The following is a 13,029-nucleotide window of genomic DNA, read 5'->3' as shown; positions in this document are numbered from 1 at the left end:
CCAGCATCACAAAGCGACTTGTTTCAGGAAAGCCCCCCCTCCCCCCCGCAATGTGGTCACCATGAGGTCATGCTTCTGGAACGCTGGCTACCTCCAAGCTGCTGGAGGAGATCAGCTTACGTCTCTCTCTCTCTCTCTCTCTCTCTCTCTCTCTCTCTCTCTCTCTCTGCATTTGAGAAGAAGTCGAAAGAAGGAGGTGCTGCTGGAGACTCACCAAGAAAAAGAAAGCTCCTCTCTGCTCAAACATCATCCATTCATCCATTTATACCCCCCTCAAGGCAGCTTAGAGATAAAAATGAGAACAGCTAAAAACATGGGCAGGAGATCATCAAAAATGTGAAAGGGTGATGGCCACCAACAAGGGATTGGACTAATTCATGAGGAGGAGAAGGAGAAGGCTTTGGTGGCTCCTGGCCAGGGTCACAATTCTCTGCCTCCAGAGTCAAAGGCAAGATGCTTGTGGGATGCTCTCCCCAGGGAGGTTTGCCTGGTGCCTTCACTACAGGGCAGCTGTCTCCCAGCTCCATCTGGTACGCAGGATGAGACCCTCCCTGCCCGCAGACTGTCTCGCCAGAGTGGTGCATGCTCTAGTTATCTCCCGCTTGGACTACTGTCATGCGCTCTATGTGGGGCTACCTTTGAAGGTGACCCAGAAACTACAACTAATCCAGAATGTGGCAGCTAGACTGGTGACTGGGAGCGGCCGCCAAGACTATATAAGACCTACATTGGCTCCCAGTACATTTCCAAGCACAATTCAAAGTGTTGGTGCTGACCTTGAAAGCCCTAAACGGCCTCGGCCCAGTAGACCTGAAGGAGTGTCTCCACCCCCATCGTTCTGCCCGGACACTGAGGTCAAGCGCCTAGGGCCTTCTGGCGGTTCCCTCATTGCGAGAAGCAAAGCTACAGGAAACCAGGCAGAGGGCCTTCTCGGTAGTGGCACCCGCCCTGTGGAACGCCCTTCCATCAGATGTCAAGGAAATAAGCAACTACCTGACATTCAGAAGACATCTTAAGGCAGCTGTATTAAGGGAAGTTTTTAATGTGTGACATTTTAGTGTATTTTTGGTCTCTGTGGAAGCCGCTCAGAGTGGCTGGGAAAACCCAGCCAGATGGGCGGGGTACAAATAAATTATTATTATTATTATTATTATTATTATTATTATTATTATTATTATTACAGTCATACCTCATGTTACGTCTGCTTCATGTTACGTTCTTTAAGGTTACGTCCCACAGCGACCTGGAAGTACCGGAACAGGTTACTTCCGGGTTTCGCTGCTCACACCTGCGCAAAACTGCAAAAGGACATCACGCGCATGCGCAGAAGCGGCGAATCACAACCTGCGCTTGCGCAGACACGCCGCTGCGGGTTGCGCTCTTTTCATTTTGTGGACGGGCCTCTAGTATTGATCCTATCTGCAACCAGAGGTACCACTGTATACGCCTTTAGGCACCAGGCAAAACCACATTCCTTTTCAAACCAGGCCTTAAAGTATGGGTGTATGGGTGTTTTAGTGTGTGTTTTAATGTATTTTCCCCCACTTGGTTTTAATGACTACATGGGTTTTCGTTTCTCGGTTTCTTGGTTCGTTCCATCTCTCCAAACACCCTTTGAGTTGTCTGTGGCAAGATACAGCAATCAGTAAATTTAGTAAATATTAGTCATAATCATTATCTTTTTTTTCTTTTAAAAATAATATTTATCAGATTTTCCGCTTTAACAATCCAATTAAAACCACATTAAAACATACCAAATTGAAATACAAGCAAAAGGACCAAGTTTTATGCCAAATTATATGTCTTTGGGTGACTTCCCATGCTCTGAAGTTCAGGGAGCGATGATCTCACATTGTACTGCAGTCCTTAATTAGTCCAGATTATATAATAAAACATTCCCGATGTTGAACGTTCATTTATTTTTAACAGCCTTTGAATTTGTTTCGCAAGCAGATTACTCCTATGCAGTTCTGTGGGATATAAGTTTTTCTTCTTCTTTAGTCGTGATCATTTTCAGCCCTGTCCTTACTTGCATTGCAACCTGCGGTCTGCCAAGGCTGTGCTGACACCTGGTGTCCTTTCCTATTATTTCAGCATCCCTAAAAAGTGCTCCAGCAAGCAGACCCTGCAGGCATTCTGCATTGTGAGAGGCAAACTCTCCTCCACTGGGCTGTGACCTGGGCGGCCGTGTTGCAGGGCCAGTGGGGTGGGGAAAGGGGGCTGGTCCCCAAGCAGACTGCCCGAACACAGCCACTCAGAAAGAGGTAAAGGTAAAGGGATCCCTGACCATTAGGTCCAATCTTGCCGACTCTGGGGTTGCGGCACTCATCTCGCTTTACTGGCCAAGGGAGCCGGCGTTTGTCCGCAGACAGTTTTTCTGGGTCGTGTGGCCAGCATGACTAAGCCACTTCTGGCGAACCAGAGCAGCGCACGGAAACGGCGTTTACCTTCCTGCCGGAGCGGTACCTATTTATCTACTTGCACTTTGATGTGCTTTCGAACTCCTAGGCTGGCAGGAGCAGGGACTGAACAACGGGAGCTCACCCTGTTGCGGGGATTCGAACGCACATTAATTTTGGGGATTATATTCTTTTTTTGAATTTGCATTTTATTTATTTGTTAACATTCTTATATTACATCGGTAAAAATTGTGATATTACATTACAGGACATACTATAATATAATTCCCAACATGTATACAAAAATTATATTAAAAAATTATATACTTAGAAAGAAAATGAAACAAACAAACAAAAAAAGAACCAAGAGAAAAAAACAAATACAATCCCCCCCCCCAAATCATATACATACCAACACACTACACTTCCTGTCTTTCCCGTTGTATATTCCTTTTTTTACAGATGAATGTACTCTTATTATTGTATATTTCTTTACATATTATCTAATACATTCCTATATCAGTATGTGCTCTTATTTCTCAACTCAGTCTCACTCCAACGTCAATCAAATGCTAGCACAGATAGCGAACCTTAACCTGGGTCTCCAGCTGTTTTTGGACTACAACTCCCATCATCCCTAGCTAGCAGGACCAGTGGTCGGGAATGATGGGAGTTGTAGTCCAAAAACAGCTGGAGACCTAAGTTTGGGGAACCCTGGACTAGATGACCCTTGAAATTCTTTCCAACTCTATATTTCTAGGATTGCATGGCCTTGGAAGCGGGTGGAGTCTCCTTCCTTGGAGGTCTTTAAGCAGAGATTGGATGGCCATCTGCCAGGGCTTCTTTAGCTGAGATTCTTGCATTTCAGGGGGTTGGACTAGATGACCCCAGGGAGTCCCTTCCAACTCTATAATTCTGTTTTTTTATCAATTTATTTATTTGGTTTTTCAAATTAAAATTTTACAATCACATATAATAATAATAATAAATAATAATTCGTTTTTATTTATACCCTGCACTTCCCAGTTCAGAAAACCGGGCTCAGGGCAGCTAACAACAATTTTAAAACACTTAATTGATGCAACAACAAAAATAGCATAAAATACAGTATAAAGCATGAATAACAATAAATTCAGAATTCAAAAATCAATTTAGGGGGGAAATCCATCCAATATCCAACAAACCACATAAAAACAAGATTCCAGGGAATCTCCTGGACTTCCTTCCTCCCCTTTGTGGGTCCTAATGTTAGTCATTTCCTCCTGCATCTTCTATAACAATCCAAATCTTTTACATCTCCATTATATCTAAAATTCACCATTGAACTACAGGTGTTATTCCAACCCCCAACTCTATAATTCTGATTCCCGTGGAGTCTTGAGCCAAAGGTTCTCCGTGGAGAGTTTTTGGATCGTCTTTTTAATAAAGAAGTTAAACAGAAGAATAAAAATATTCTCTCTCTCTCTCTGGCTCAGTAGGGTCTTTGGCACAAATTTGGCTCTATTTGGTTTCCTAACCTGTCCCAAGACAAGAATTCAGGGCAGGTTACAACACAACAGAGGCAGCTTAAAATGCACCACAACGTTCAAGAAAAGCGGCTGGTGAACGTGTTGGATTGGAGTTATGCAAGATCCTCATGAAATTATTATTATTACTATATTATTATTATTATTATTAGGGGGGTGAGGTTTGGGTTTTTCTTCTTTGTGAAAATGTTGTGCTGAGGATATTTTCCCCGGCAGAGGGCGCTGACAGCATACCTTTCTTTCCCACCTCCCTCCTTCAGGATTCAGTCAGTGAAGGTGTGAAGTCAGGGGCATAAGAAGCAGGGGTGGTGAGGGCGGTGTGCCCTGGGTGTCATCTCTGAGAGGGGTGACAAAATCCCGCCCAGGCACCCCCACCCCAACAGAGGTTGGATGGCCATCTGCCAGGGATTCCTGAGCTACAATTCCTGCAATTCAGTGCATTAGACTAGATGAACTTTGGGGCATCCCTTCTGATTCTAATGATGATGATGATGATGATAATAATAATAATAATAATAATAATAATAATAATAATAATAATTTATTTACATCCCGCCCTCCCCAGCTGAAGCCGGGCTCAGAGCAGCTAACAACAATAAAAGTAGCACAGCATTCTAAAATCCATTCATTTTAAAATCAATTCAAAATCAAATTATCCAGCGGTACCTTGGTTCTCAAACTTAATCCGTTCCAAAACCAAAGCATTCCAAAACCAAGGTGCACTGCTTTCCCATAAAAGTAATGCAAAACGGGTTAATCCATTCCAGACTTTTAAAAACAACCCCTAAAACAGCAATTGAACATGGATTTTACTATCTAACAAGACTGCTGATCCATAAATGAAAGCAACAATGTACTGCAGTCACACAACCAATCAATCAATCAGTCGCTGAACTGGGTTCCACACAGTCGCAAAAGCAAAACAAAAAAGAGATGCAGAAACCAAAGCACAAACTAAATAGCAAAACCAGACAGACTTCAGTGTAACACTCAAAAGGGAAGTGTGGCACTCAAAACGGAAGTGTAACACTCAAAATGGAGCACGTTCGGCTTCCAAAAAAGATTCGCAAACCGGAACACCTCCTTCCGGGTTTGCAGTGTTTGGGTTCCAAGTTGCTTGCCTACCAAGGTGTTTGAGAACCAAGGTACCACTGTACAGTGATTTTTGCCAACTCACTCCTAGAAACAGGAGGCGCGAATCAGGATCTCATCGAAACCCAGAACGAACCACTTCACGCTCCAGATCGCCCAGCTGGCTGAAGCTCCTTTGTAAGCACCCCGAGTCGAAAGAGCGATTGGGATTCTGGACCGAGCCCAGGAAAATATGTGTCATGGACAGCGCCTCAGTTTCTGATGTGTCAAAATGTGCAAGATGCCCCGAGGGCAGGGCAGGGAAGCCAGAAGGAAAGTGGGTCACACAAATGGGCATATTTTCCCCCTGAGAAGAGCACCATGTCTTCTTCCAGCCAAATTATCCCCCTTCAGATAGAGGCTTCCAAGACACAGACACACACACACACCCTGAATTGTCTGATTTTTCTCCCAACCTTTCTCTGTCTCTTTCTCCTCTGGAATTTCAGGTCTGGAATGCGTTGCTTCATGCTAGAACTTGCTTAAGGAGCTGGGAAGCGGCTGGGTTGGGTTCCCAGACAAGAAGAGAGAGAAAGAGAGAGACATTTTCTGTGGGAGCCAAACACACGGCGACGGCCTCCTTCTTGAGAAGGGAAAACACGCAAACAGATCCTGACCTGGTTTAGGGACTTCCCAACTGCTGGAAGGTGTACCAGAGAACACAGAGGAATCCACTGCGCTCCCGTGGAATATTTGTTGCTCATAAAAGGAAGCCACAAATCAATAAACTGAAACGGGAACAAATAGAAGAAGACGCCTTCACCCCGGTATGGCTCCCCTTTATCACATACACAGCCCAAGAAGACAATGACAAAAATCCACAAACAGCATACAAATCTATATGGCTAACCTGATCTGAAACACCCACCCACCCCACTCACACACGAAAACAAAGACCTCCAGACCTGGACCCCAAGATCTCTTGCCACTTCCCTCTTTGCCGTTTGTTGTTGTTGTTTAGTCATTTAGTCGTGTCCGACTCTTCGTGACCCCCTGGACCAGAGCACGCCAGGCACTCCTGTCTTCCACTGCCTCCCGCAGTTGGGTCAAACTCATGCTGGTAGCTTCAAGAACACTATCCAACCATCTCATCCCCTTCTCCTTGTGCCCTCCATCTTTCCCAACATCAGGGTCTTTTCCAGGGAGTCTTCTCTTCTCATGAGGTGGCCAAAGTCTTGGAGCCTCAGCTTCACGATCTGTCCTTCCAGTGAGCACTCAGGGCTGATTTCCTTCAGAATGGATCGGTTGGATCTTCTTGCAGTCCATGGGGCTCTCAAGAGTCTCCTCCAGCACCAGAATTCAAAAGCATCCATTCTTTGGCGATCAGCCTTCTTTATGGTCCAGCTCTCACTTCCATACATCACTACTGGGAAAACCATGGCTTTAACTATGTGGACCTTTGTTGGCAAGGTACCACCACAGCCAACCACAAATGAACAGCCACACCCTAGGCCAACCCCAACCTCTCTCACCAACAAAGGAACACAAGCGAACAGCAAAGAACCTGCACAAGCAACGCTGACACCAAACCCTACATATAGTAAGTAAAATAGAAACATCGCCACCTGACCCCACCCCCATCCATCTTTCCCCACCTCCACCTCTCTCCCCCTTTTCTTCCTTATGTCTCAACAAATGAATCTGATTTGTAACAATGTTACAGGGGGGGAAATACGAGAGAGAGACATTGCACACACCTTTGTAAATCAACAAAATCTTTAATAATAATAATAAATAAAAGGAAGCCACAGACATCCGAAGAAGAAAGTACGACATGTTCTTACAGCTACAACAGAACTCCAAATGGCTGGTGGAACTCACTCCCACAGGAGGCAGTGATGGTACCAACCAGGATGCTTGTTGTGGTCCAAAGGAAAGCAGGGCAACGCATTACGCACCAGCTTGTCTGCAGGAGGTGCCCGAAGGAGGGGTACCAGGCGCCATCCAACCATCTTAGGATTTGTGTAGGGTTTCCTCTCCAGCCTTTTATTCTCCAGGAGATATCCCACAAGGCAGGAGAGGTTTAGGGTCAGAGTTTTCCTTCTCCTAGATGGGTTACTTTCCCAGGTGGAGGAGCCCCACCTGACCCTCACTTCCCTCTATGGCATGGGCAGAAACCACCTTCTTGACCGTTGGACCCACCCTTGGTCTTGCCACTCAATCTGTCAAAGCCTGAGTTCACATGCAGGGGAAATCACCCCCCTAACAATGCAATGCAATGCAATGCAATGCAATGCAATGCAGTGCAATGCAATGCAATGCAGTGCAATGCAGTGCAATGCAATGCAACAAAACAAAACAAAACAAAACAAAACAAAACAAAACAAAACAAAACAAAAATAAAATAAAATAAAATAAAATAAAATAAAATAAAATAAAATAAAATAAAATAAAATAAAATAATAAAATAAAATAAAATAAAATAAAATAAATAAAAAATAAAAATAATAAAATACAGTGGTACCTCAGGTTAAGTACTTAATTCGTTCCAGAGGTCCGTTCATAACCTGAAACTGTTCTTAACCTGAAGCACCACTTTAGCTAATGGGGCCTCCTGCTGCCACTGCGCCTCCGCTGCACGATTTCTGTTCTCATCCTGAAGCAAAGTTCTTAACCTGAAGCACTATTTCTGGGTTAGCGGAGTCTGTAACCTGAAGTGTATGTAATCCGAGGTACCACTGTAAAATAAAATAAAATAATATAAATGTCTCATGGTATAAGTTTATAAAACCAGAGATTCATAGAATTGTAGAGGTCATTTAATCTAACCCCCCACAATGCAGGAATCATTTTGCCCAACGTAGGACTCAAACCCATGACCCATGGCAGCTGGACATGTGATGTGGGTAGGGGCCGGATTAAGGTTGCAATATTGGTTTTAAAAGCCAGGAATCTGGCTGCTGTGTTTTGGACCTGCTGAAGTTTCTGCATCATCTTCCATCTGGCCCAGCAATCTTTTTCCAGCACCAGCCCAAGAAATGCCCAGATGAGGAGCTCATGAGTTGGGCAAGCAGGGCGTCGCACTCCTGCCCCCTCCCCCAGAGCGTGTGGTCACTTATACAATGCTGGACTTTCCGGAGGATGAAATGTTTCCTGTGCAGTATCCTTGGAGCAGGATGAAACCTTTGCTGTGCTTCTCCTCGTTTCCCTTTTGCTCCTCTCTGCAACATCCACCCATCCAGGCTTCTGGAAGAGTCTTGGTGTGGCGCCAGGAAATATTAATTACCAGGATAGTCTTCTTTGATGGTTTGGAATAACAAACACTGTAAACCATAAGGGACAGAGTTATGCAACACTGCAGGGTCAGAAAGTGCCTGGCACAGGAAGAAGGCAGCGTGATCTTTCTCTGGAGTAGGGACCTCACTGTCCTCATGCAAAGAGGAGGCACGGCTGGAGATCGGAGACATCATGGCAGCCTCTGGGTCACAGGGGAGGAGGAAGAGGGGCTAAAGGAATGCCATTCTGCCATGAGAATGCCTGTGTTTGGTCACTTGGAAACATAGAAATCTAGGGTTGGAAGAAACGGCAAGGGACAACAGGACTATTATAATTTTATTACTTATTAAATTTATATACCACTGTTCATCTGAGGAACACAGGATGCCTGAAGGAGTGTCTCCACCCCCATTGTTCAGCCCAGACGCTGAGGTCCAGCTCCGAGGGCCTTCTGGCAGTTCCCTCCCTGTGAGAAGCAAGGTTGCAGGGAACCAGGCAGCAGTGGCGTAGCGTGGGGGGTGCAGGGGGGCTGGCTGCACCGGGCGCAACATCTGGGGGGGCGCGCTTGCCGCCTCCGGAGTCGCCGAAGAGCCTCGGGCGCAGGCTGTAGCAGAGCCCCATGTCTCACGGAACCGACAAGCTGTGCGCGCGTCCGGGCTGAAGGCGTCTGGCAGGCAGCGGCTCTCAGCACTCGCCGCGGTCCCCGCGCTTCAGGGCCGCGGAGGGCGCGCCAGGCAGCCCCTCCTCACAGCCCCGCCGCTGCTGCTGCAGCTGCTGGGCCATGTTGCATTTTCCTCGCCTCTCTGCCCTCCTCCTCCTCCGGGCAAGTGGCGTCGTTTGGGCGGCAGCGCCAGCGGCAACTCGCCTCAGATCACCTGACATGGACCCGCCGCCGCCGCCGCCATGGCTACCTTACCGTAAATACCCCAGCCCAGACAGCAGCAAGAAGAAGCTGGCAGCGGCGGCAGGTTAGGGGTTAGGGGGTGCAAATTACTTGCCTTGCCCCGGGTTAGGGGGCGCGAATTACTTGCCTTGCCCCGGGTGCTGACAACCCACGCTACGCCACTGGCAGGCAGAGGGCCTTCTTGGTGGTGGCGCCCGCCCTGTGGAACGCCCTCCCATCTGATGTCAAGGAAATAAACCACTATCTGATGTATAGAAGACATCTGAAGGCAGCCCTGTTTAGGGAAGCTTTTAATGTCTGATGTTTTATTGTATTTTTAATAATCTGTTGGGAGCTGCCCAGAGTGGCTGGGGAAACCCAGCCAGATTGGGGGTTGTTGTTGTTGTTGTTGTTGTTGTTGTTGTTGTTGTTGTTGTCACACACACATATTTAAAAGACCATAGAAGGCCAAAGGCCTGTGAGAAGAGGAATGTTTTTGCCTGGTGCCTAAAGATATGCAAGCAGTGGCGTAGCGTGGGTTGTCAGCACCCGGGGCAAGGCAAGTAATTTGTGCCCCCTAACCCGTGGATTTGCGCCCCCTAACCCTAACCCCCAGATGTTGTGCCCGGTGCGGCCGGCCCCCCCTGCACCCCCCACGCTACGCCACTGTATGCAAGGAAGGCGCCAGGTGAGCCTCCCTGGGGAGAGCATCCCACAAACGGATGGGGAGCCACCACAGAAAAGGCCCCGTTCTTGTGTTATCACCTTCTGGGCTTCTGGGGGAGGAGGCACATGAAAAAAGACCTCAGATGATGGTTGTGGGGTCCAGGTCAGTTCATGTGGGGAGGTATTGTGGTCCTGAGCCATTTAAGGCTTTATGGGCGCTTTGAATTGGGTCCGGAAACCACTTGGCAGCCAGTGCAGTCGAGTCAGGATTGGTGCAATAGGCTCACGCCATCTGCCCCAAGGAGCAACCTCAAGAAACACACGAGACGTAACCGGCTGTGTTCTTAGATAAATAAGCTATACAATTCATAGTATCAAATTATAAATTTCAACGGAAGTAACTCATAAAGTTCAACAAACGAACAAAGCAGAAGACCCAGTGGATCAGATCATTCTTTAGTCAGTTCAATTTTCAATCAATTTTGTGCTTGTCCATATAACCGTACTTTGAACAGTTGCTACTTACTGCAGCTACTATTATGCCATAAGATCCACTGGCCTGTAATATCACATATGGCATGTACAGTTGTTTATGGTTTCATATTATTTTTGCTCTAAAATGTGTGAGATCATGATATTGTATTTATTTGCATTACTTAGAGCTTTAAGTACTGATGAAGCCCAGGACAGCGAAACAAGGCCAATATTCCGGAAATCCGTGTCTAGACCCTCTGTAAGGATTTTGTGGAACTGTAACAGGGACGCGGGTGGCGCTGTGGGTTAAAACACAGAGCCTAGGACTTGCCGATCAGAAGGTTGGCGGTTCGAATCCCCGTGACGGGGTGAGCTCCCGTTGCTCGGTCCCCTCTCCTGCCAACCTAGCAGTTCAAAAGCACGTCAAAGTGCAAGTAGATAAATAGGTACCGCTCTGGTGGGAAGGTAGGTAAACGGCGTTTCCGTGCGCTGCTCTGGTTCGCCAGAAGCGGCTTAGTCATGCTGGCCACATGACCCGGAAGCTGTTCGCCGGCTCCCTTAGCCAGTAAAGCGAGATGAGCGCCGCAACCCCAGAGTCGGCCACAACTGGACCTAATGGTCAGGGGTCCCTTTACCTTTACCTTTAACAACCTTTCATGTGGATTTTTTGGACTTTATGAACAGACAGATGGAATAGACACCATTACACGGATGGACCTTACGCATGAACTGACTAAAGAATGATCTGATCCACTGGGTCTTCTGCTTTGTTTGTTTGTTGAACTTTATGAGTTACTTCCATTGAAATTTATAATTTGATACTATGAATTGTATACCTTATTTATCTAAGAACACAGCCGGTTACGTCCCGTGTGTTTATTGTGTATGCTTTACGTGACCATAGGTTTGTTTCAGTTACAGATAGGTAGCCGTGTTGGTCTGCCATAGTCAAAACAAAAAAATATTTTTTTCCTTCCAGTAGCACCTTAAAGACCAACTAAGTTAGTTCTTGGTATGAGTTTTCGTGTGCATGCACACTTCTTCAGATAGGTTTGTTTGTTGTTGTTTTGCCAAGGAGCAACCTGGCTGCTGAATTCTGCACCAGCTGAAGTTTCCAAATCATCTTCAGAGGCAGCCCTACGTGCAACGCTTTGAAGTACTCCAGCATGGTGTCCAACCTCTTGAAATGCAGGAATTGCAGCCAAAGCATCGCTGACAGACGACCATCCAACCTCTGTTTTGAAAACCCTAAGGAAAGAAAGTCCACCAGCTTCCACAGGCTTTCATTCCACTCTTGAAAGGTTCTTACCATCAGAATGTTTAGTGAGAATCAGCTTTCTTGTCAAACCAAGGAGATCTTGACCTACTCTGTGCCCGGACAATGAGAAGCCCCTCATCAAAGCAATAGTAAGTGGCGTAGAGCCCTCATATTTACGGGACCGCCTCTCCTGGTCTGCTCCGCAGAGGACCTTAAGGTCCATGAATAACCATAGTTTAGAGGTCCCTAAGGAAGTCAGATTATCCTCCACCAGGCCCAGGGCCTTCTCAGTGGTGGCTCCGACCTGGTGGAATGCTCTGTCCCAGGAGACCAGGGCCCTGTGGGATTTCACTTCCTCCCGCAAGGCCTGTAAGACAGAGCTATTCTGCCTGGCTTTCAGCTTGAACTTAGCCTGATCTTTTATTCCCCTTCCTTCCCTCCCCCTCCCCTTTATATGAAGATTCCCTGCTCTGGGACCCCACAGCTAATTCTCCCCTGGTCTCCTCGCTGGCCCAAAGAGGACTAACTTAGCCAGCTAGCCCTGGTGATCATCTAATGTTTATTGGATGGATTTCCCCCTAAATTGATTTTTGAATTCTGAATTTATTGTTATTCACGTTTTATACTGTATTTTATGCTGTTTTCCGTTGCATCAATTAAGTGTTTTAAATTTATTGTTGGCCAGCCTGAGCCTGGTTTTTGAACCGGGAAGGGCGGGGTAGAAATAAAAAAAATATTATTATTTATTATTATAGTAAGTCCACTGCTACACCGACTGGTTTAGGAGAAATAAAAGGTAGCCCTTCCTGCAGCGCTAGATAAACTGTGGAACTCCCTCCCACAGGAAGCTGTGGTGGCCACCAAACTGCATGGATTTAAAAGAGGACAGTACAGAATTCATGGCAAAAAAAGTGACCAGTGGCTTCTAGTCATGATGGCTACGGTCTGCTTCTGTGGTTCAAGGCTGTATGCCTCTGAATAACAATTCCTAAACCCCACAGGAGGGGAGAGGGCTATGGGGGGTCCAGTCTGGCTTGTGGGTTCCCCACAGACATCTGGTTGGCCACCGTGAAAACAAGATGGACTCACAGCTGTCCGTGGAGGCGCAGGTCAAATCTGTGTCCAGGGCAGCTGTCTACCAGCTCCATCTGGTACGCAGGATGAGACCCTCCCTGCCCGCAGACTGTCTTGCCAGAGTGGTGCATGCTCTGGTTATCTCCCGCTTGGACTACTGCCATGCGCTCTACGTGGGGCTACCTTTGAAGGTGACCCGGAAACGGCAACTAATCCAGAATGCGGCAGCTAGACTGGTGACTGGGAGCAGCTGCCGAGACCACATAACGCCAGTCCTGAAAGACCTACATTAGCTCCCAGGACATTTCTGAGCACAATTCAAAGTGTTGGTGCTGACCTTGAAAGCCCCAAACGGCCTCGGTCCTGTATACCTGAAGGAGCGTCTCCACCCCCATCATTCAG

At 46.9% G+C, this 13,029-nt stretch overlaps 1 long non-coding RNA gene across 1 annotated transcript; it reads right to left on the bottom strand.

Moving 5' to 3' along the window:
- Positions 1 to 9,572: 9,572 nt before the first annotated feature.
- LOC310762293 lies at positions 9,573 to 11,165 on the bottom strand. Its single transcript, XR_014547933.1, has 3 exons — positions 10,937 to 11,165; positions 9,818 to 10,571; positions 9,573 to 9,662 (listed from the first exon to the last, which is right to left on the bottom strand). It is a non-coding gene; the product is annotated as an uncharacterized lncRNA (long non-coding RNA).
- Between the last annotated feature and the right edge of the window lie 1,864 nt (positions 11,166 to 13,029).

This window comes from Podarcis filfolensis (assembly GCF_964270895.1).
Source record: "Podarcis filfolensis genome assembly, chromosome: 5".
NCBI lineage: Eukaryota > Metazoa > Chordata > Lepidosauria > Squamata > Lacertidae > Podarcis > Podarcis filfolensis.
The sequence above is the reverse complement of the archived record's forward strand: the minus strand, read 5'-3'. Positions and strand labels throughout refer to the sequence as shown.